At 39.8% G+C, this 20,351-nt stretch overlaps 1 protein-coding gene across 3 annotated transcripts in view; it reads right to left on the bottom strand.

Annotated features, from left to right (window-relative positions):
* PCCA (propionyl-CoA carboxylase subunit alpha) overlaps nt 1-20,351 on the bottom strand; it is a 346,757-nt gene that overhangs the window by 254,772 nt on the left and 71,634 nt on the right. Inside the window, exon 1 of one of the 3 annotated variants that reach the window (XM_043892482.1) lies at nt 997-1,002. The exons of the other annotated variants lie outside the window; for them this stretch is intronic. The gene's annotated coding sequence lies outside the window, so the exon portion shown is untranslated. Of the gene's footprint in view, nt 1-996; nt 1,003-20,351 lie in introns of those variants that run through there. 3 annotated transcript variants of the gene reach the window in all.

Raw genomic sequence — 20,351 nt, 5'->3', positions numbered from 1 at the left:
GAGGTAAAGGATGCGGTCACTGGGTAAAGAATTGAGGTTAGATAGGAAAAGACAAAAATCAGATGGCATGCAGGGCATCACTGGAATAAAGTGCCTAACTGCTGATTCTCTCACAACCTCTGGCCAGGTTCAGTATAAAGAATAAATCATATAATTAACAGCTCATATTCTATCTACTGGCATTGCGGCCTGAAAAGTCTCTTGGCTTCAGAAAGCAGCTTCATTTTCCAGATGGAAATATCATCCAGAGTAGCTACTGCAGTGTGTTGCTTGGTTGCTCTCCACCATCGTGGGCAAAGAGGATTAACCCCAAAGACGTCTGCTCCTTGGAAGAAGAGCTATGACAAACCTGGACAGCATGTTAAAAAGCAAAGACATTACTTTGCCAACAAAGATCTGTACAGTCAAGCTATGGTTTTCCCAATATTCCTATATGGATGTGAGAGTTGGGACCATAAAGAAGGCTGAGCACTGAAAAATTTATGCTTTCCAATTGTGCTTCTAGAGAAGACTCTGAAGAGTCCCTTGGGCAGCAAGGAGATCAAACCAGTCAATCCTAAAGGAAATCAACCCTGAATATTCACTGGAAGAACAGATGCTGAAACTGAAGCTCCAATACTTTGGCCACCTGATGCGAAGAGCTGACTCATTATAAAAGACCCTGATGCTGGGAAAGACTGAGGGCAAGAGGAGAAGGGGACGACAGAGGATGAGATGGTTGGATGGCATCACTGACTCAATGGACATGAGTTTGAGTAAACTCCAAGAGATAATGAAGGACAGGAAGCCTACGTGCTGCAGTTCATGGGGTCACAGAGAGTTGGACATGACTGAGCAACTGAACAACAAGAGCAGGAGGTGCAAGGACAACAGGGAATCAACAAAGGGAATATATGAGGAGATAAATATTTGGGAGATGATATGACAATTTCAACTTTACAAAGGCTGAGCCAGTCAAGTGTGGGATAGTCAAGTGCCTATGTTCAGGAGACAGACCAAGACGTTTGGAGGTTATAAGACCTTATAAGACATATAAGTTATACATCTAGGCTAAGATTTGGATGTCTAAAGGCATCTAATATGAGGAAATTAAATATTGTAGATAAAGTCACTCATAAAATGTACAGAAAAGCCAATGCCTTTAAACTCAGGCACTCACTCTGACCAAAAAGCAAAACACAGGCACTCACTCTGACCCAAAAGCAAAACAGAAGAGGAATTTTTAAGATTCTGAGTTTAAAGCCCCTTGTGTGTGACAAGGGGGATAAGGGGATAATAACCACCTTGCAAGTTTGAAGGAAGGATTGAATAAAATAATAACGTAAAACAGGAAGCTGAGTGCTACAACTATTAGTTCTTGTCTCTTACCCAGAAGTCCTGATAAAGAGAGAACACTAGAATAAGAAGACAGCTGGGTTCGCAGGACCCCATATTCATTACAGGAACTCAAAAACCAGCAATCACAAGCATCACTATGAAACCGTTAGTCACTTAGCCGTGTCTGACTCTTTGCGAACCCCTACACTGCAGCCCGCCAGGCTCTTCTGTCCCTGGGATTTTCCAGGCAAGAATGCTGGAGTGCGTTGCCATTCCCTTCTCCGGGGGATCTTCCTGAACCAGGGATCAAACCCAGGTCTCCTGCGTTGCAGGCAGATTCTTTACCGTCTGAACCACCAGAGAAGCCCAGTGTTACTACAGCAGAATGCTAGATGAGAAATTTCCTCAGCTGTAACTGGTGCTCATAAAGTACGTCTCCATCGAATGATTTTATGCAGTTTTAACAGAAACTCATTTTCTTACAAAAGAAAATAGTATGTGAAACCCCCGAAATGTAAAGCACATAGAACACTGAACCGCTCTGTTCGAGGGCAGGTGACGGTAGGACCGCACCCCGTATACGCTGTGTCTCTGGAAGGACAAACTAGCCGCTTTGCACCATAGCAACGGTCATGCTCACTTCTCTTCATCCCACGCCTGCAACCCAGTAAACGCTAACTCAAGAGGAAACGATCATGTTTCAACTATCAATTGTCTTTCCATGTTCTCATTTTACTTGCTAAGACGGAGGAATTTTTATTATAAATTCTGTTTTAAATACCACTATGCCAGGCAGATGTAATCAAGTAATCAGATACCTGCACAAAGAGCTGAAGAAATAACATAAATGAGAACATCCAAAATACATTATGATTATACAGTAAAACTTCTGATTAACAAGAGCCCAACGACCAGGAACCACTGATTAACCAGGCTTTTTTCGTGCATTCTAATTTGAGGAAAATTACTCACCCCAAAATGCAAAATGACCAAGACAGAACACGCACATCAAGCATTTAGTGACTATTCTTATCTCTGTCCAAAACAAAGAAAAACGGCCAGCGGCACACTGGACTACTCAGACAGACGCTTCAATGAGCTAACTTCCTCTTTATCTTCTTAGGTTTTGGTAGTACTCCCTGGGTTAGCCTTTAAATGTAATTATGGCAAACTGAGACAGCAGTATCATAGCTCCTGACCCCCCTCATTCTTTGACCAAAAAAGCAAGGCTAAGATGTATGGTAATTGCAAAGTGACAAAGCATGTTTCAGAAGCCCTAAGTTTTTGACCAGAGTCCTTTGTGTGATTTAGAACTTAAGGCCAAAATTTATGCACTAATAAACTTTCAATACTTCACTGTTAACCCTGTATCTTTTCTTATCCGTTTTCTTTAATCGCCAGTAAACCTATTTGACATGACAAAGCAATAAAATTTACTTCTCAAACTAGGCTTTTCAAGGACCGTTTAAATTTACCATGAATGACAAATATAATACCTAAATACAGGTAAATGTATAATGGTCATGAAAAAGGAATTTTTTTTCATCATCATCACGTCACTATAGAGATACATAAAAAAAAAATTACAAAAAGCTGAAATCACTGCTCCTTATTGCAAAAAAACAAAACAAAAGATTGTTTTCATCTTCTAGATTCTGTGATTTCATGGTTCTGGTTGTATTTTGATAGAAAAATGGGGAAAGGGGTTAAGTTTGAGAATATATTAGGGAAACAGATTTAATTCACAATAGGCTTTATGTTACAAATGAAGGACAGAAATAATCATCTGTAAAAATTAGAATGTATGATATATAATTCATTCTTAGAAATACCATGATAGTAAATTGCTATACTATGAATTCAGGTTCTTTTTTTCATGTGTACATCTTAAACTCATAAAGAATTACTACTTGGATAAACTGTAAAACCAGGGTCAGACAGACAGGAGACATACCTATGAAAAGACTGCCAAACTGCCTAAAGGACCTAGATTCTGGATTTAAATTTTCATTCCCTAATAAAAGAAAAGAGAATTTCTAGTAGAAAATGCCAGTTTCTGGGCCTTCTCTGATGGGGGCAGAGAAGTTAGCACATGAGATTTAAAAAAAAAAAAAGAAAAAAACTGAGTCAGTGAGAAAGCTTTCAAAAAATTAATATAGTTATCTCAAAAGCACACATTAGATAAAAACGGCTACCCACTGAATGTGCTGATAACAATAAGAGCATCAAAAAGAACAAAAAAAATTATAAGGTTAATTCATCTTTTCAAGACCTCAGAATAAATCTTTTCCTGCTATCTCTGTTCAAATATTTTAACTTCTTAGGCATGTATCACTGATTTTAAAAACCATATAGCTCTTTTAAAAGCAATATACAGGAAAACTAATTTCACACATAAAACTAAGCAAAATAAAAGTGTCTGGGTAAAATCCCATACATAGTTTTTACGAGAAAAAAACGAGAACTAGAATAACATCCATGGAGGAAAAAAAGCATGAGAAAGACATGGTAACACAGCAGATCAGAGTGTCACCTATCATTTCAAACAAACTGAAAGACATTTTAAAATAGAAAACATAACCCTATATGCAGGACAGAAAAAGAGACACAGATGTACAGAACAGACTTTTGGACTCTGTGGGAGAAGGCGAGGGTGGAATGATCTGAGAGAATAGCATTAAAACATGTATATTATCAAGTGTGAAACAGATTGCCAGCCCAGGTTGGATGCATGAGACAAGTGCTCAGGGCTGGTGCACTGGGAAGACCCAGAGGGATGGGATGGGGAGGGAGGTGGGAGGGGGGATCGGGATGGGGAACACATGTAAATCCATGGCTGATTCATGTCAATGTATGGCAAAAACCACTACAATACTGTAAAGTAATTAGCCTCCAACTAATAAAAATAAATGAAAAAAAATTAAAAACACAAAAAAATAAATAAAGGTAATGGACCATCAAAAAATAAAATAAAATAAGAAAATGTGAAATAACATAAATTAGAATTAGAAATGCTCAGAAATGAAGTGACAGACCTAAAGATAGAATTAGAAAGGCAAAAGAAAATAATTTTTGAAATCAAGACTAAACTAGAGGAAAATTAAAGTGAATAAAGAAAACAAATAATGCCTTACAAGAGATCGGAAGTCAAAGGAAGAAACTTAAAAAAAAAAAAATTAAGATCCAAGAGAAAAGGACAAATACCAAAAATAAAGAACATCCAACATATGAATAAGAGGAGTCTTTGGGGGGAAAAAAAACTAAGAAAAAATACTAAAAACCAAAACTCAAGCAAATTTTCTTAAAATTGAAAGTAACTATTAAACATACCACAGTCTACTCGAAAAATTCAACCCAGAGCAAACGGTACCAGGATACATTCCCGCAGGACCACTTAAAAAGGAAAAAAAGTGACCTGCTCAAAGGAGAAGTGTAAATTACCACCAGATTTGACAGCAATAAATCACGCCAAAATATAATAATGTATTCCACTGAGTAAGATGTTCAAGAAAAGAAAGGATGGGCCAAGGATTTTAAATCCAACACAACTGACCGTCAAGTATAAAGGGCAGAGAAAATGTAACAACAAACAAGAACTCATGACCTTCTTCTGAGGAATCCAAACAGAACAAGGGTTTGCCCACTAGTCTGTGGGCCAAATCTGGCCTACTACCTGGTCCCAAACAGTTCACAATCTAAGGACGAATTTTACATTGCTTGTATTTTTAATTGTTTGGGGAAAAAAGTTTAGGAGTGCTATATCACAGCACGTGAAAATTACATGAAGCTGAAAAACAGTTTTCCCGGAGGAGAGTCATGCTCCAGGCTCACATGTTGCATGGCAGCTCTCTCACTCCCAGGACACGACTAAGAACTCGTGACAGATCACACGGCATACAAAGCCCAAAGTACCTGCTCTCTGGCCCTTTACAGAAAAGGTCTGCCCATACTAGAGAATGAGCTTCAGGAAACCAAAACCACCACAGACAGACTAACTTGGAGAGTCTGCAGTTACTCATAGAACCAAATCTAAATGAAGGCTAAGAAGAGAACATAAACATAGCAAGTGGAATAGTTGGATTTTCAGGCATTATGAATACAGAAGAACTGTTTTTGGAAGTGTGGGAGAATAGGGAGATGTGTAAAACTTTTTCAATTTTTCAGTAAATTTTTATAATGGTATTATAATTGTTATCCTTTGCTATGTATGTACTACTGACAAGTAATTAGGAGGTATTTTAATTTATCATTTCTTCTATCCGTGAAAGTCAGAATTCTAACTACAGAAGGATAAAGATACAAGTTAACAAAGAAGAGGTTAAGTAAGAGTTCTATAATCATGAATTTTAGTTGAAAGTATTGGGTCGGCCAAAAAGTGCATTCACGTGTTCCCATAACATCGGATGGAAAAGCCCAAATGAACTTTCTGACCAACCTAGTATTACTACATAATAATATACCTACGTAATAATATTACTACATAATAAGTAGTACCTGGTATTACTACGATCACAGTTCATATTCCTATCTCACATAAAATACAGGCTATATTTATAGTTTGATATCATGTAACACGTACCACATATTACAAAACTGTTACATATTTTATCGATGTAGATGTTTATTATATCATATCTATATTAGTCATTAAATTTGTGCTATATATACCCTACTTGGGGTTGAGGTCAGCATTACATCTAAATACATACATATTAACAATATCGATGTCATACATTCTTTTAATATAACACAGTTAATATAACATAAAGTATATGTAATAAACATGTGTAACATGAAACATGTTAAAATTCTAGGAATATACATATTTTATTTGCTTTGCCTATAAATTAAAACAGCCTACAAACAACTATTAGCAGCAATGACCATGCCTGGCACCCAATGGTGGGCTCCAAATACCATTAAAAGAAACCAATGCATCTACTAAAGTCACCTGATTAAAGGCCTGGAGCAAGAAATACAGTACTTGAACCGAGAATATCTTATCAGAGCAGAGAAGCTATAAAAGATTACAAGGGTCAAGTCAAGAAGATCAGGCGCCAACTTAGGCACCCCCCCCACCCGCCCAAAGAGTGACAAACCGGAGCTTCACTAGTAATTTCAGCAGACTTAAACCTACAGAATACGTCTCAATCTATGACTTCATAGTGATAACTTTTACAAAGAACTGGTTAACTTTGAAGGAAGCTAACCAAATAAAGAACCAACTTATTACCCCAAAAACCAAACTGCTCTTTCTATATGAATTCCACCATTAGGAAACCAAACAATGAGGGGAAGAGTTTCTTTATAAATATACTCCAATTAATTAATGCAGAAGATGTTAGAATTAAAATATCACCATTTTTGCAATCTAATGAAGGAACAGTAAGCATCAAAGGCTGCTTAGACCTGAAAAAGCATTAACAAGACTCGTGCCTCCTACAGTCTTGGTCAAAGGAATTGAAACTTGAGTCTGGCAACCTGGATTCAGAGATGGGACCCGCCTGCAGGAAATGCTGAATGGTGCCATGATTACACACCATGATTATCCAATCAGCTAAGTCAAGACTGAGAGACACTCTATGGGTCAAAAAGCCCAAGGTTTATTCAACAGATAAACTGTAAGGAAGAGAAATGTATGAAAGGAGAACCTATGGCTTGAGACACACTTAGAAGACATATCAAAATTGAGAAAAATGGGCAAGACAGATCACAGACTCCACGGAGGCACACTTGAACTATAAGATTATTTTATAATGCCAGAAAAGGATTACTGGAAACATCAAAGCAGTGGGTATGTACAGGGAGAGACTGGAGGTTGGGATTGAGATGGGTCACGAGGACAGGCACTCTAGGATTGGGACAGACGTCTGACATCCGAACCTATAAAATGGTTACAAGATTATTTGCCTTAACCAAGCCCACATGTGTTCTGCGTAGTTTTCTTCTGTATCTGCCTTTTATTTCCAAAATAAAAATTTTGAGAACATGTTCAGAGTAGCCACCAGCTTATAGGAGTAAAACCAACACTGGGACCAGGAAGTGAGGTATTGCTCAGACCAGCTTGCTAACCTCTTCAGGGACCTGTTTTTGGCTTTAAAGAAAGGTAGGGGAAGGGAAGGAGGCAGAGAAAGGAAGGAAGAAAATGAAAGAAAGAGATGGCGGGAGGAAGAAAAAGAGACGGAGGGAGGGAGAAAGGGAGGGAGGTAAAGAAAGAAAGGAAGGAGAGGGAGGGAGGGAAGGAAGGGGCGTTCTCATGTCTGGCTGGAAGGCTTCAGTACATGGTTATTGTGTACAAACTGAACCTGATGAACTGTCAACAACTGCTGCCACTATAGGTAAAATGCAGCAGTGATGGAGTAGAGAAGCATCACCTTTGTGGGCTGACACCGACAGCATCCAGCCTCAGCAGCATCACTGCTTCCAGAATACGCAGGTCGTGCTGTAGGGATGAGGGTCCAGGAAGAGCTCACAAGGAGACTGGAGGAAGGGTAGATCTGGGATTCCATCTGACTAGTTCTTTGCAAAGAAAAAAAGACGTTCCTGTGGCCGTGAGCACCACTAAAGTCACAGGTGAGCTTGGACGGCATTTTCTGAGCAGTGGAATGCTGGTCCATCAGTGGAGGAGGACCAGGCTGCTGTCCAATCTGGGATGAAACCAGAACCCTTCCGGGAGAAGCCATCCTCCAGCCTTCCTCCTCTCCCTTTCACTGCCTCCGCTTCACTGCCTGTGGCAAACGGAGCTCGCTGTGGATCGGGTGCCAGAAGCTGCGTTTCATTACATGTTTGGTCACAATGGGGCTTCCCTGGTGGCTCAGATGGTAAAGAATCTGCCTGCAGTGCAGGAGACATGAGTTCTATCCCTGGGTCAGGAAGATCCCCTGGAGAAGGAAACAGCAACCCACTCCAGTATTCTTGCCTGGGAAATCCCACGGACAGAGAAGTTAGGCAGGCTACAGTCCACCGGGTCGAAAAAGGTCAGACATGACTGAGCAACTAACACTTGGTCACAGTTTTTATACTATATTGCAAATGTCACACATGCAACCTACAAACTGATTTATTTAGTTTTTGCTTCCAATGAGACCACTTCTGATATGTGATGCAATGTTACTCAGCATTTTTTTTTTTTTTTTAAGTTAAAACCAAAGAACTCAGTTCAGTATCAAGAAGGAATTTCAGCCAAGTTGGCACTTGGGCTCTAACAAGTTACTGTGTAGAATATTGAAAGGTTCTCCTTTCAGTTCATGACATCGTGTTGAAACCTGTCTGGGTAGTTGGCTTTGAACCTACACTCAGGGTACTTTTCCAAACAATGATTAGAAATAAAAAGGAGAACATCTGAACACAGAGATGGGAAAAACATTCATAGTGTAGTTTTCACAGTCATGGGTAAACGCCAGTCGGCTGGGTCTTTGCCCCAGTATTGGGTACAAGGTGTGCATGAGCATTTACTGGGAGTCCCAGGCTGTAGAGTGTGCACACTCAAGAAGACCAGGATACGAACCCTAATTCACTTTCCTCCACGCTAACTGTGGCGCGTCCATCAGAGAGGTGCAGGACCACCTGGAAGAATGTTCCATCAGCCCCCACCCACTACGTTTGTAGGAGTCGTTTTCTTCAAGAGCTAGTCTGCTCATTGCAAATTAGGAACCCAATTTACGGTGATTCATTAGGATAAGAATATTACGGAACTTGACTGTTGCCGGGGGTGGACAGTGGAAGGCGAAACAAAGGCTCTTGAAAATTCTCAACATAAACTTATAAACCAGCAAAGTTCTTCAATTTGTTTGGGATGCTAACTGCAAGATCAACTGAAATCTAATGACATGCTTACAAACTGTATTTAACTGAGGGTACACTGTATATGCTGTGACTTGGTTTAACCAAAGGAAACTGTGTCCTTCTCTTGTGATATGACTAGTATCTGGATTTCATTCAGTCTAATGTATATTTTGTATTAAGTGTATACTTGGCCCAATGCACTCAAGTAAAGTTATTACTTCCAGATGATAGCCACATACAATATTTAGCTATCGAAACAGAACAGTGGTAACTTTTCACACTGTAACAATTGGCAGAAGTCAGGTTTTCTAGTTAAGGAATATAAAACCTTGTTTTTCATGCATAGGAAGTGGACAAAACAGCAATAGGACAATTTCTATTTCTAATATTTGACAGTGGGATGGTTTCTATTTCTATTCTTCAGCTATTGTCAACTCAAAAATACTGTTAAGTGCCTTTTACTAAATGATGTGGGTTTCTGACAAAGGTTCTTAAGGCAAAGAAGAGGTTTTTATTACTAATTTAATAGAAATCATTTAAATAAACAAACTGAAAATATCTAAATATCTTTGTGTTGGGGGGGTAAACTTTTTAAGCTCAGGTGGAAAACATTCTACAACAACAGTAATAATGCCTTAATTAAAGATTGCAGGCACAACTGTGAACTTCTTGTTGAATTTTCATAGAGACTGACCTTCTTACTTGATGTTTGAAATATGTAAATAATTTAAATAAATAAAATAAATTTAAATAAAATAAATAATAAATAAAATTTATAATTTTATTTAAATAAATAATAAATAAAATTTATTTAAATAAATAAAATTTAAATTTGTTCATATAAAATTATTAATGTAAAACCTTGAACTCTTAATCATTAAGTACTAGATTGAACAAACTATGACGCTCATGATTTGAAGTCCCAATTGTCTAAAACCCATAAGAAATTCTATTTTAAATACAATAATTACATAGGATTTAATTACTATTTAACAGGACAACCTGTGGGAATGTGTCTGTGTTCCAATATTTTTAACAAATGTTACTGTAAAATGAAATTTTTTTAAAAGATGCAGACACAAATGTTAAAGTATTTCTTCTAGATATATTTTTTAAGAGGATAATAAGCTTTATAATTAAATATGGTTGTGTATTGGTAAGGTTCTCCTTATGCAAACTGGTCATAGGAATTATTTCATTATGAAATGTAATTTCCTTCTTTTGCATGTCACATGAAATACTTTTATATCTCAACAATCTGGAAATTAAAAATGAGTTGCTTTCATTTCTCCCTGATCAAGTTATTTTTTATTGTTTCATGAATACTAAAATTGACTGGTACTTTTGAATTGAAAACTAATTTTTCCCAGTTCAATTGTGGAATATACCTTATAACAACTATGGAATTAGATGAGCAAGTTTACAGCTTAAGTCTTAAAAAAAAAAATAAGATTTAATAATACTTCAATTAGCATGAGGGAATGTTAATGTAGATGCCTCCTGGCTCACCTTCCTGTTCATTCCTCACAAGCAATTAACATTTACTGCTGGTAGTAAGCTGGTAAAACTGGTGAAAGGCTAGAGATTTTGTGTTTAATCCAAACATTAGATATTAACTTTAATTTTTAAACTTTTTCAATTAGTCTGGCACATTATCTGAATTATGTACTCTCTTTTGAAAACACGAATTTCTTTTAAAAATTTGCTACAACTAGAAGTCCTTCCACACACTGTACTAAATTTACTACTTTCTGGAACACGTCAAGTTTTCAATACCACTGCTGGATGGAAATAAGAGTCATATGGTTTGAATAAAGCATGCTCTACCTACAGTGAGGACAGTCTTTTTTGTTAGCACATTTAATTGCTGTGTTCTAGTACAGTACATTAGAAAGCTTATTTCAAATAATGAATGGAATGCAAAAAAAAACCCAGCAGAGATCATGATGTTCAGTTAATTGCCTAGAGTAACTAAATAATTCCTCACCCTACTCGGCGTTAGTCTGAGTGGCCAACCTGTTTCTTTCACCCTTTCTTTTGGTTATTAACAAGGATGCAATGAAGAGAAAGTGACAATAAGATGTAGCGGAATGACCCAAGTAGAGATGAATTTAGGTAGGAAATAATTTTTTAAGTTTGAAGGGAATAAAAGAATGAGGAATGCATTAATATTAACAATAACAATGTTAAGTATTTATTTACTTCCTTATTTTGCACTGTCTAGGAAAGCACTGTAGTAAGGCACACTTTACCCTAAAAACCATTTTATAGATAAACATTTCAGTCATCAGGTTCCAGTTGGTTTACAAAGTTAGGAAGTCTTCAATTTATTCTAGAATTACACATATTAAATAAAATATCTTACTCTAATGTTCCATAGTTTTTTAAAGTTTCAAAAAGTTTTTCACTGAGGTGTACTTGATTTACATTATATTAGTTTCAGGTGTACATTTTTATAGATTATAATTCATTTATAGTTATTATAAAGTAATGGCAATATTTCCTACACTGCACAATATACTCTTTTAGTTTATATATTTTATACACAGTAGTTTGCACCTCTTAACCCCCTACCCCCTACTTTGTCCCTCTCCCATTTCCTCTCCCCGCTAGTAACCACTAGTTTGTTCTCTATTTATCTGTGAGTCTGTCTCCATTTTGTTATATTCACTAGCTCATTTTTTTACATTCCACATATTAGCAGTAATATCAAAATATAGTATTTGTCTCTCTCTGACTTATTTCACTAAGCTAACATCCACCGGATTCATCCACGCTGTTGCAAACAGCAAAACTGCATTTTAGCTGAGTGGTGTTCTATTGAACATATATACCACATTTTCCATATTTATTCATCTGTTAATGGACACTTAGGACGCTTCCATATCGTGGCTACTGTAAAAAATGCTGCTATATACACTGGGGTGTGTTATCTTTTCCAAATTGTATTCTTTAATCATTTTTCCTCAAAAAAAAAAAAAAAAAAGAAAACAACCAGGGCTAAGAAACCAGCAGGACATAACTAGTCATCTCTACTTAATATGTCAGTAAAACTGGGATCTGAGGGATGCAACCAAATATCCATCACGCCTAAATAGGTGAAGTGGCAGAAACAAGGTAAGACCCAAACCAGCGTTTTTTATCTTCAACTCTGCTGCTTCCTCACGTCTTGGGTTCAGGTGGCACGTGCTGACTACTGGGGAGGGTCATACGTCTCCTGACACGGTTCCAGGACACACCTATCACCCCAGCACCCACAGGACGAGTGCCTCTCTCCACTCTTCAAAGCATGCTAGTTCGGACTAGTCTGGTAGTCTAGTAGAACAAACTATACATACCAAACATTAAAACCAACAAATGGTAGAGAGTATAGTAGAGGCACTAAAAAGGTAAGAAAAAAACCAGGCACTGTGAACAGTCGAGCCAGGGAATCAAGGAAGACGTCACGAAATGTGCAGCATTTGAAGGGAAAAAAAGACAATTTGGATTTTTAGGATTTGAAAAAGCAGCATGGGAAAACAAACATTTCCGTATTCAAGAGAACAACCCACTGACTGGTCTGTAAAAGGTTTTATGGTCTCTAGAGAATCATGACACATCTAGAGAATCACACAACCAAAGGTCTCCTCTCTTCCTCTTAAGCCTTACAACAATCAGATCTCAACTGCGTTCTTCAGTATACACATACAGCCACTCTCCACACACCCGCTAAGCACCCACTTTGCGTCAGGCACTGTGTCAATTCGAGGGAAACGATGATGGAGAGGACAAAGATGTACCGCTGCCCTCTTTTACTTGACAAACCACCTGGGAAGACAGGATATACGAGGAATTAAAGTAACAAAACAGCCTGGCTGCCTTGACACCAAAGTACAGTAGTATACTCTGGTAAGGAATGGTAACTAGAATAAAGAATACAGGCAAGGAGACTGTTAGCCAAATCAACCCAAGTTTACTGTGATGATACTTCTACATACAAAGTGGCAAAAATGCAACTGTCAACAGCATGAACAATAAAAGACAAGGGAATTCTTCCCAGATAAAAATTTCCTCCCCTTGGCATCACAGAATTTCCCCCTTCCATTCAGATTTAAATACTGCTGCAATTTTAACATCCTCAGATCACCTGATATTTCTTTCTCAGAAAGTCTACCCAGGGCCTTTCTAACCTGCTAGATAAATGAGACTTGAGAATGCAATCTTTGCCCTTCAGTCTAAGTCTTATGACTAAAGAGGGGGTAAACTGACATCACATATAATAGATGAAGAATCATTTTATGCCAACTACATAAATATTAACTTCAGCAAAACTGTATTCTTAGAATGTTTTGCCAGCCAGTGTAAGTCCCATCAAATATATACTCTCACCACCTTACACGGCCTTTTGAAGTTTTCGAGTTATGACTGAAACCACCTATAAAGCCCTCACTTTCCACGGCTCTTGCATCACACAGAACAACTGTCAGGCAGGGTTGAAAACATTCTTGTACAAAAGAAAGGCAAGGGTTTACCTGATGGCTCAGTGGAAAAGAATCCGCCTGTCAATGCAGGAGATACGGGTTCCATCCCTCATCCAACAAGATTCCACATGCCAAGCAGCAATTAAGCCCGTGGGCCACAACTACTGAAACTAGGCTCCAGAGCCTGGGAGCCTCAACTACTGAAGCCCCCCCACCCGAGAGCCTGTGCTCCCCAACAAGAGAAGCCACGACAATGAGACGCCAAGCACAGCAACTCGGGAGCAGCCCTCATACTCCGCAACTAGAGAGAGCCCAAGCGCAGCGAAGACCCAGCACAGCCAAAAATAAACACAGCGATGTTTTAAAAGAGAACGGAAGGCAGGAATTAGAAACAGTAGAGTGTAGTGGTTGAGAGTAGGGGCTGTGGAGGCTGCCTGAACTCCCAATTCTATCGCCAACTACATGGTCGGCCTTGGACAACTTACTTAACCACTCTGTGCCTCAGTTCCTGTATCTGGTAGGGTTAAATGAATTAATCAGTGCAAACCACTGGGCTTCCCAGGCGGCACTAGTGATAACCTGCCTGCCAGTGCAGAAGACACAAAAGACACGGGTTTGATCCCTGGTTCAGGAAGATTCCCTGGAGAAGGAAATGGCAATCCACTCCAATATTCTTGCCTGGAGAACACCATGGACAGAGGAGTGTGGCGGGCTACAGTCCATGGAGTCATAGAGAGTAAGACACTGCTGAAGCGACTTAGCATGCAAAGCACATAGCACAGAGGGAACCTAGGGAGCTGCTATCCTGTTGTGAAGGAATCCAGAAGTCACAGTTCCACAACTGTTGGCTGCTGAGGTCTCCCCACCCACCTTCCCATGTGCAGGTGTTTACATTATTCCAAGAGTCTCAGTCCTGAGATGGTATAACCCTTCCTAAAGAAGCTAAACTTACCTCTTCCCCACATCTTTCACCTCCTCCTCTTACCCTAAAACCCTGCTCTCTTGTAAATCTACTTGTCCTTCCACCGCATGGCCAAAGTTGAGGCAAGCAAGCAGGCCACTGTTCTCAAAGAAGCAAAGATGCTCTTCAGATGAAAGCTAAAATCCGCCCCCACACACAAACACAGCAGCCAGCCAGCTCTGGTAACAGAAATTACAGAGGAGCTCAGTAAGCACAGACAGTGCTGGAAGGCAGACAGAAACGAAACCATTGTGCACGCCACCTTGAGGAACACAAGCTCTACAGACAGCAGCAAGCCACGGAAGAGTTCTGAAGAATAGGCAGTCCTCAGTGGTCCAGGCGAAAGAAATGAGGAAGCAAGTAGTATGACAGCAGCAGAAATTCAGTGAAGAGAAAAGCAGTGAGAAAAGCTGCAATGATATTTAGGGAGGATGAGGGAATTCGGAAGCACAAGGGAAGGGGAACAGTCAAAGTTGACTATAAGGTTTGCAGGTCAGAAAACTTAAGACAGGAAACTGAAGAGCAGGTTTGGTTACAAGGATAAGTTTCATTTTAACTTTCATATAAGTGACTTGTTGGCAGGCCATCCGGGGGAGACTTTCATAGGAGACACTCTGACATGGGATGGAAATGTCTTCAGTAAGGCAGATACCAAGCCAAATACGATTTCCTGTGATAAACTACCCGGAACTTGAAACCTTAAAGACCCTTATTGTTGTTCAGTCGCTGCTGTGTTCAATTCATTTGGTGACCCCATGGACTGTAGTCCGCCAGGCTCCTCGGTCCATGGGATTTCCCAAGCAAGAATTTTGGAGTGGGTTGCCATTTTCTTCTTCTGGGGATCTTCCTGACCCCGGGATCAAACCCACGTCTCCTGCACTGCAGGCAGATTCTTCACCACCGAGCCCCCAGGGAACACATTTACTAGTATGATCACTGCTGCCATGTGCTGCAAAGTTCTGGGAGATTTCAAGTCGCTTACTCATGGTACTACTACCTTAAAACTTCATTTCCAATACAAAAAGGGTGTTTTGGAGTACTACTCTTCATGCTATATATCTCTGTGATTTAGAATGTTTTTCAGTTTTCAAAACTGAATTTTGAAACAGCAGTTAGTCAACTTGACCAAAGACTTCAACTCTGATTTAATAATGCTATTTAATAACAAACTTCAAAGTCTGAGTTTTTAGGTTCAGTATCCACAGTAGAAATTGCATAGAGAGAATTACTAGAAGTCAGGAGAAGATAAAAACAAGTCATCAATGATGAACTCCATGATCTGGAAAGAAGTGTCAAGGCATTTTCACAGTATGCTAAGACCCACCCACCATACCAGCCAGAAAACAGTGCTCTCATGCTATAATACTAATCCATCACAAGCAATTTTCAACCATCCTAAGAAAAGCCTTGTTGTTGTTGTTTAGTTGCTAAGCTGTGTCCGACTCTTTGCAACCCCATGGACTGCAGCCCACCAGGCTCTTCTGTCCATGGGATTTCCCAGGCAAGAATACTGGAGTGGGTTGCCATTTCCTTCTCTAGCAGATCTTCCTGATCCAGGGATCGAACCCACATCTCCCGCATTGGCAGGTGGATTCTTTACCACTGAGCCACCAGGGAAGCCCTTAGAGGAGGCTAGACTCTAGTTTAAAGACTTATCAAGAAATAAAAAGCCAACACATCACAAAATGCAAGTAATTTGAAATTAAGTCTTCTATCTTCCTTGAAAAAGTGAAAGTGAAAGTCACTCAGTCATGTCCAACTATTTGTAACCCCATGGACTATACAGTCCATGGAATTATCCAGACCAGAATATTGAAGTGGACAGCCTTTCCCTTCTCCAAGAGATCTTCCCAACCCAGGGATCGAACCCAGGTCTCCCACATTGCAGGCAGATTCTTTTTTTTTTTTTTTTTTGCAGGCAGATTCTTTTACCAGCTGAGCCACAAGGGAAGCCCCTATCTTCCTTAGGTTACCTATAATAAAGCTCTAAAGAGATTCAGTCCATTTCCAAGATGGTTGTCCAGTCTAGCAAAGACTTTGCAAATTAACAACATGTAAGTTGATTTCAGAAGACAGCACAGAAATGATCTTAGGCTGAAAAAAACCTAATTTTATGGGTTTAAAATAAAAACCATATTATCATTGTTGGTTCTAAACAGTCAAGACATAAGCAAAATAATCAACAACTTACTCAGGTATAACTTTCTAAATAAAATAGAAAAAAGTTGTTTTAAATATTTTAACTTGCTATTCGCAACAACTCAGGATGATGTCATAGGTCCTCCAGAAACAGAACTATTTCAAAGAATGAAGCCTAAACACAGAGCAAAAGACCCAACAGTCTCTGTTTCCAATACTTTCCTCAAAGCTCCCAATCTTCTCACTCCGGGATTCCTCAAAACACCCATGGACAATGTGCACTGTGGGGCTAGCCACCCAGCAACACTGTTAAAGCAACTCACAGATTTGACATTGTATCTCTGACTTATTAACATAAGGGTTAATGCTTTAAGCTCTGGTTCTGAAAGTTTCAACTGAATAGTAATAACTGAGGGTTCTTTCAGTCTGCAAAACCAGTACAAGAGACAGCCACAGAAGGAATCAAAATCTAATGCCCATAAATAAGGTTCCTGAAAAAGCAAGTCCTGTGCCCTACTTTCTTTCTGAACTAAGTTCTCAGCGTCCAGCACAGTGGGACAGGAAGACTTCTCAGTGACTATCCAATCAAGTACAAAAGGGCTCTCCTCGACGGCTCAGTGGGTAAAGAATCCACCTGCAATGTAGGAGACACAGGAGACACGGGTTTGATCCCTGGGCCGGGAAGATCCCCTGAAGAAGGAAATGGCAACCCACTCCAGTAATCTTGGCTGGAGAAGTCAATGAACAGAGGAGCCTGGTGGGCTATAGTACATGGGGTGGCAAAGAGCTGGACACGACTGAGCAACTAAGACAGAGAAAGTACAAAATGCTGTCAACCCACAAAGCACCCTGACTCTCCCCTCTCCCAACACACACTCCCTTCAACACCAAAAGAAACTCTTCTAAAAGGTCATCTCCCAAGTCTGGGTTTCTCTGCCACTCTTTCAGATCCGTCCCACTGTATAAGTCAGCTCTGTCCTCAGCTGGCTAGCCTCACAGTCACAAAATGGCTGCCAGATGCATCAAGCCCGCTCACTCACCAAAGGGTGGGCGGTGGGGGTGGTGTGGAGCTTGAGCACCAAGGCCTCTCTAATGAATGAGAAAGCTTCTTTCCCAGGAATGCCAGAAAAGCCCCACATTCTGTTTCATTGATCCAAACTGGCTTGAGCCTTCACTGATTCATCCTTGAATCAATAATTGTCAGAAGAGATAACACGATTATAACCAGCTTAAACAAATCACCAGTGGTGGGAAGAATGTTAGAGAGGCAACCTGTCCACTGGAATGTAAGTGACTGTGTGCACATGTCCACTCCTACCATATACAAGCATTCACTGAAGCACATTCACTTGGTATAACCATCACCTGCTGGCCAGACAGAAAGGTAAAGAAGCTTATCAGTAATTAACGGGCTTCCCAGGTGACTCAGTGTTAAAGAATCCGCCTACCAATGCAGGAGATCCGGGAGACACGGGTTCAATCCCTGGGTTGGGAAGATCTCCTGGAGGAGGAAATGGCAACCCACTCCAGTATTCTTGCCTGGAAATTCCATGGACAGAGGAGCCTGACGGGCTGCATTCCATGAGGTCACAAAGAGTTGGACACGACTAAACGAACAAGCACACACATCCGTAATTAACACTGGCAGAAAGATATCAAAGGAGGCAGACTCTCAAGTGGCCACCTTAAACTATGATACCATCTATTCCCTTTGTATCCACACCCTCCCCTAACTGTCCTTAAGACTTAAAGGGTCAAGGGTTACCATGGACGGTCTTACTAGGGTGTTTTTCACGACTGAATAATCAAGCCCTAAGGAAATAAGTCACTGCGGCTTCGAGGAGTGATTCTTGGTCTCAGACTAATTTCTAAGTAAGGGAGGGCTTACTGAAAAGGGGATGATTTGCAAAGCACAAATTAGAAGACAGCACTGTTTTCACAGGACGATGTGTCCTAGGAGCAGCAGGACAAAGTTAAGGAGGGAAGACTTCCACAGAAAGACCAGCAGGAGACTTCTAACTTCTAGGGCGTTGCTTCTTGCATATATAGTTTACATTTTTTCCTACTCCCATTATCATAACTGCTTTTAATCACATAATCCTCCAGTCTGATATGCATCTGTTACAGTTAATATAAAAATACACCACATTACGTCACTACATGCTTAAAATTCCTCACTCTGTCTCCCCAGTGCTGCTCAGGTTAACATCCCAGCTTCTTACAATGACCCTCACTGATCTGCCCTGAGCCCATCTTTCCAAACTCATCCTGTAACACAGGCCTCCTCATGCAGTCTCCTCCTGCCACATGGGCCTCTTTCTCTCTACCCAAAATGCTAATCTTCCAGCCTCAGAACATTTACACCTGCTCATTCCCTCTTCCTGGAAAGGGTTTACCCCCAGATCCTCACATGCTGGCCGCTCCTTCTCATCTTTCAGCTCTTCCAGTTCAAATATCACAACCTCCTCTGCACCCTACCGCCACCCAGAACCCCCACCACACATGGCCCCATCCACACCCACACACCCTGGGCCGAGGGCCTTCCTTTGGGTCAGACGCTAATCCCTGATCCGATCAACTGTCAACAGAGTGACGGGCTCGCATGATAAAGAAAGCTTGGCAATTTAAACAACAGCAACTGCAAGCAAGGAAGCAAAGAGAAGCAAGAATATAAGCAACAAGTTCAGTATTAGTGACCAAACTGAGCTGCAAACACAGAAATGATTAACAAGTCAAGCCTATGGTGATCTCAATTTCCCTGAAAGATTGTGAAAGCATTTAGGGGCAGAGAAGTAAATTATTACCCCAATTCAAATACCAGCCATAAATTTCAGTCTTCTTTCCAGTAAAATACAGCTATCAACTATTCTCCTCATTTCTCAACAGCAGCGGAAGCATGAAAGGATGACAGGAAAGCCACCCTGAGCATGTCGAAGAGAATGAGAACCCGAGGTGGTATTCAGTCATCAGTATACAAACCACGTTTACTAATAGTATCAGAGTTATTTACAGGAGCAGTAAGTATTGTTGTAGGGTACGTCATGCTACAAACCTTATAGCTATCTTCACTATTGTTAGGTAAAATTCAAGATTAAAAAAGCTCATACAAACCAAAATTTAAACAGTGAAAAAAATACAGCTAAATGTTGCATCTAAATTATATTTTCAAAGAAACAGGAATTAACATGGGTTTCAAAGAAAGATATTATAAAAAACAGGAATTCTGTGACTGAAAAGAAAAACACCTTAGCATTTGCCCAGAAGATGCTGCCTGAACCTCCCATCCATCCTTCTAAATTTGGGGAGTCTTAAAGAATCTCATGTTAGCAATCAAAACCAGTGCTGCAACCCAACTATAGCAAATCCACCTTCAAAATTCTTAAAAACCCATTTGGGGTTTGTCGGTAGGAGGTAAATTAAAGCCTTATGTATTGAGAAGCAAATAATTTGAAAAATGTACAGGGGCAATGAACCCTGAAGTTATCAGGCATTGAAATGACTATAAAAGTGTTTTGTACAGTTTAAAGAGAAGAGCTGAATTTCCTATTTTTCACATATTTTTTAAAAATGTAAAAGAAACTGTTAAACTTGGCCTTTGGGTTCAAGATGCTACTTAACAACTGTTAATTTATATAAGCATCTTTTCTAGTTATTAAGTTGAAATAAAACCGATACAGCATCCAAGTAAC

Source organism: Cervus elaphus, chromosome 30 (genome assembly GCF_910594005.1).
Source record: "Cervus elaphus chromosome 30, mCerEla1.1, whole genome shotgun sequence".
NCBI classification, from domain to species: Eukaryota; Metazoa; Chordata; class Mammalia; order Artiodactyla; family Cervidae; genus Cervus; species Cervus elaphus.
This window is presented reverse-complemented; position numbering and strand designations above follow the sequence as displayed.